Genomic DNA, 5,688 nt, shown 5'->3' with positions numbered 1-5,688 from the left:
AGTCAACATTTGAAGTTAATGGTCAACGTCCAAATCGGGCTTCTAGGACCAATTTTGTAGGGATTTATAAAACTGGGGGACCAAATTTGTGAATTAAATTATAAGGGGGCCAAATCCAAAATTAGAGATAAACTGAAAGACCAAAAATATAATTTTGCCTAGTTAAAAATAGTAGGAAAATCTATACCACATGTATTCACATATAGAATATGCATTAGATACTCAATGTTTGTTAATGAGTATAATCATACAAGTATTTTTACTCATGTTGCTAATGAACACGTGAGAGAATATCATGGTAATTATAAGTGTGGATACATGTTGTTACCTGTTAATATTAAAATACTTAAATATTATTTAATTTTTTTTATTAAACTTAAATATGTAAATATTATTTATAAATATTTTTTGTTTGTACTTTTATTTGGACTTATATTTTAGTGTATTTTCATTTGAGTTTATATTTTAGAGATTAATTTTACATAATTTTTTTTGGAGTTCACAAAATTTATTTATTTAGAATAATTCGTGTGCATTTTTAATTATAGATTTAACAATATTTGAATTGTAACAATTAAAAATATTTTTTCAAGAAAATATTAAAATGAATCAAATTTACAACAAAAATGTTTGTTAAAATATTTTAAAATTACTTTTTTTTTGGCAAAAATATCCATGGATACCCATGGATATCCCTGGATATTAAAAGGTATCCGTGTAATGGATAACTAGCGATCACATGGAGAATATTTATTGGGCCAGGTAAGGTGGCTACTATTTGCACCCGTTCATGCCATTGTCATTCCTATGCACAATCTTGTATACATTGTTTTTGTTTTTTTGGTAGAAAAAAATCATTAAGACATTTATAATGTAAAACTATATATATATATATATATATATGAATATTCATAATTATCTTATATATTTTATTTTACATATATACTAACATATGTAAAATTTAAAAGTAATTGATAAATATATTATAAAAAATATAAAAAATCATTATAAACTGAATAACTGTGCAGGACACAAAGCATTACGCTAGTGTTTATATATTTGTATTCTTACAAGCTAATTAGTCAAACATACAAAAATTAATGCTTTGCTTTGTTTAATTCGCTGAGTTGTTAATGGATCAAGATATGCGTAGACTGACCCACCTAATTAATTAACTTTCAGCCTTATCCATGATTTGAAATTGAGTCATATCAAGAAAATCTTTATGTTTTTTTTTTCAGTAACTGTAAGTATTTCGTGTATTATAAAACAATTAAAATTCAAACAAGATAAATTAAGAATGACTTATACTTTAAGAGAGATTAGCGATTAATTAAGTCATTTATAAGAAAATATGAGAGTTTTTATGGTGTCTCCAATAATTTTAGGAATTTTGATATTATTCATTTTTTTACCAATTAAGTTAGATGTCATCTTCTAATTAATTATTTGATTTTCAAAATTAGTCTTTGATTATTATTCTTAAAATTTTTAAAATTGTAACATTTTTAAATTAGAAAATATGATTAAAAATAAATTTAAAAGTCTATACCCTAAAATTTTTTTAGTTAATTTTAACACTTTTTATAAAAAAAATATTTTGTATTAATTAATAAAAACATCTTTAAGGTTAAAGAAAATAACAAAAAAGAGTATTCATGTAAATATTCTGGTCTTATATTTTTTAAAAAATAGATATTTTTATAAAATTTTTGAAAATAACTAAAAAAGTTAGGATTCAAATTTTCAAATTTATTTTTAATCATATTTTTTAATTTTAAAAAATTGCAATTATAAAACTTTAAAAAATAATAATCAAAGCCAATTTTAAAAAATTAATAAAAAAATAACATATAATCTGATGAGTTAAAAAATTAACAGTATCAAAATTCCCTAAAATTATTAGGGACAACCTAGAAATTCTCAAGAAGATATACTCTAATTTATATTTCTATTACTCTAGTAAATCTGCCCAACATTAGGACAGGTAGCGACTTTAACTGTAATTAACTTTTTTTCTTTTGTTTCGTATACTCGAATGGGATTATTCTAATTTATTGGTTTTATTTTTCACTTGTGCTCTTTTCCCCTGCATGCAAAGCATAGGTGCTTTTCTTGTATAGGGATAGAATACTTAAAAGTTAAAAATTTCTGACATTTAATACCAAAAAAAAAAATTATAACATTTCATATAAGACATGCAGAATCATTTTAATTAAAAAAATTATATTTGATTGAGGAGACAAGTACGTAGTGGATAAATATATGAGAAATTAGTAGCTAATTAACAAGTATTCAGTGTATTGCACAGACTGCAATTTTATTTTATTTTATTTTTTGTTGTCGAATATACTGATTTCAATACAAAACACGTAAGTAAAGTATAAAAGAATAAAAGATTAGTTTACTGATAATAAAATACAAGGATTTAATTGATAGAGGACACAAGCATGATGTTTTCACTGATGAAGAAAAGTGAAAGCGATCTAAGTGCTGAAGATACCTCGTAAGACAAAAGATATTAGCCGTGCAAATGTATAAGATTCAAAATTAGTCATCTCAAACAACTAAGGCGACTATATAGGGTAAAAAATCTCGCTTAGGCTTTATACAGGGATCAAATATGCAGAATAGAAGAGCTGTAAGAAGAATCAAGGGAGTCTAACTATGAATATCTGATGAGACATATATTCTGTACCTTGCTAAAAAAATCAATCCTTATTTATCAATCATATATTGACTAACTAAATTCAATTCTCTATCGAAAATGTTATTCTTTAAAAAAATCCAATTTATGCATACTTGAGTTGTTAAACTCCTAATATCTATCTCCGATTCCTACAAATTTTTAAAAAAGAGCATGCAAGAAGAGGAAAAAATTATGCAAATAAGCAATAAAGACGATTTTTAGCTAGTGTGTTTGAATTGGTTTTGCAGTGAGAAGATTCACTACAAATATTTATGTGAAAATGTCGAATCGGTACTCGGTAGCTTAACAATCACTGTGATGATTAAATTGATTTTTTTTTTTACAACGCAACGCTTTTAAAAGAAGAGAACGCCCATTGAAAGAACCTTGAAGGAGAAAGTCACCACAAAAGTGACCAAGGATTTTATTGGCTTTGAAGGAAGGTTGTACAGGAAAAGCATGCAATGAAGAATTGTTGATGAGATCACTACTAGAAAACAACTTTTTTATATCAATTCTTTAATCCATTCTACATAGGTTATGACGCGTCATCATAGCAAACGATGTTGAAAGTCACGCGTCCTACATCGATGTGTGTGAAATAAGTAATCAAGAAAGTCAAACAAATACATGCCAAAAAAATTATGTGGGCAAAAGGACCTCCAGGCTTGTACATAAGCATGCAGCGCTTTGGCATTTAATGGCCAATGCCCTAGCATGAAGGGACATTGTGACGATGTGGAAGTAGAATGCCTAAGTTGCCAAGAGACAAAGGAAAACACAGAGTTCGAAGTGATTGGGCAACACTAGAGATTGTCATCGATCACAAATTAATTGGTGCATTACATGAAATTTTTCTTATTTATTGTAGTCATATCACCGATAGTGTTCGTTTAAAAAATATCACCAATAGTGTTAATTATGCACCAAATATCATGAAAACAAAAATGAATGGATTAAGTGCGTGTTTGGATCTCCAACGATTTTACTGTAGCTAGTACGAGGTAACTTCAATATAGAAACAAGGAAGAGGATGCTTCTTAAAAGCAAAAGTTGGGCGCAAAACGAAAATTGATACCGATAATTCAAACATACTCTAAGTCAGTGACGAATTCAAGACTCTAAGTTAGTGGGTGCAAATTATAAAAAATAAAATCAGTGAGTTCAATTATATAAATATAAATAAAATAAAATATAAAAATATAAAATTTTATTTATAAATTTAATGAATTTTAAAAAATGAGGAGGTGCAAGTGCACACCCTCAAAACAATGTAGGTCCGCCACTCTTCTAAGTCTTCTTTCATTCGATGACACACTTCTAGGTCACATAACTATCTATAGGATAAGTTGTATTAACTATAGGTGCTTGCCATTGTAGGCCTAACAATTAAGACCATCCTTGTTGTGCACTCAAATTAAATATTACATATCTAAAGCTCAATATAATTAAAGATGTGTCAACAAAACTAGATAGATTTGAGTAATAATTTTCTGCTACCTATCTTACCAAATAAATATTCAAGTCATGTCTATGGATACCCATGAATTCTTTTAATATTCACATTTTATTGAAAGTATGTTCAACATTTTATTTCATAGTTATATGATTTTGAAAAAATCTTAAGAAAAATGTTCTTCTAAAAAAAAAAGGTAACTCCTTTCTTTTTATAAAACAACAACAACAATATTTATAACATTTTAAGAAAAAAAAAGTTATACAAACTAAACTAACATTTATTTTATATAAGAAAATGACATGCATATAAAGTTATTTTGTTTTCAGTTTGATAAGAAAGTGGTCACTTATGATCTTTTGGTTAACTCATCCTATTTGAACCCAAGTTGGATAACATTATTAAAGGTGATAAAACACTCTTTATAAAAATTTAGCACATTAATATTTTTTGCATTCAAAATATTTTATTTTTTTCTCAAGAATTCAAATTCAAATTCAATACGTACTACTAACTAAATTAAAAGAACTTCGACTGATGTACCTTGTGAGAGATAAGTTCATTAATCATGAAGGAAAAAAACAAAGTATCTTTTTTTTATAATCATCTTATTTGTAGAAAATATCTATTGACTTTGATTATGATTAATATTCATAAAAAAAACTTGACTAACCATTTAAATGAAATTTCTCCCTCAATCAAATTATTTTTATTCACATGACTCAAATCGAAATCTTACTTAAAAAATAGAACATAGTTCTACTTGGACTACTAACTTATTAGTTATTTTAATTTTAAAATTATAAAAAAAATTTGAGTCCCAAAAATTAGTAAGCTATCATTCATTTTAGTCATTAATGTTAAGCTCATGTTAATTTAATCTATGACTTTAGCAATTGCTAATTATGGTAGTTATAATTGTAGTAGTACCAATCAATTGAGTGAGTTTGTTATCTATCAATTAATTTTGTCCTTATTGTCAAGAACCAAATTGATTGAAAGTTATTAAATTGAAAGCAAAGTTTTTGATAGAATTAATTGATCGATTTTATAATGTTAGAAACCAAATTAATTTGTAATGTGAATAGAAATGAAAATGGGATAGAGCAAGGCATTGCATAGGTAGAAACTATTAGGTACCCACTACACGCCTTGTTAAGAATCTGTTCGTACCCTACCTATTTCCCGTTAAAAAATTATCTGGTGATTTTTTTATATTTGTGGTTATCCAAGGATATCCATAGATATTTCCTACAAAAAATATTTTAAATAATTTTTTCAATTAGGGAAATAATAATCAGAAGCTGCATTTTCCACCAGGGGTTTTGATTTTCTGGTTAGAAAAATATTGCTACCAACCAATGAGTATTTTTTTTTTAGATATAAAGGTAGGTAGTCTGAAAGCCAAACTGACCGTGTTCCAACAAATAAATTTGATAGAAGAAAGAAAAGTTTTTCTTAGTTCTGGGTGGCTACAAAAATTTTAGAAGAAATATTCATCTATATTTCCTCAGGGGCAAAACATTTAGCCAAAATTTTACTT

This window comes from Glycine max, chromosome 1 (genome assembly GCF_000004515.6).
Source record: "Glycine max cultivar Williams 82 chromosome 1, Glycine_max_v4.0, whole genome shotgun sequence".
NCBI classification, from domain to species: Eukaryota; Viridiplantae; Streptophyta; class Magnoliopsida; order Fabales; family Fabaceae; genus Glycine; species Glycine max.
Note: the sequence above shows the minus strand (reverse complement) of the source record.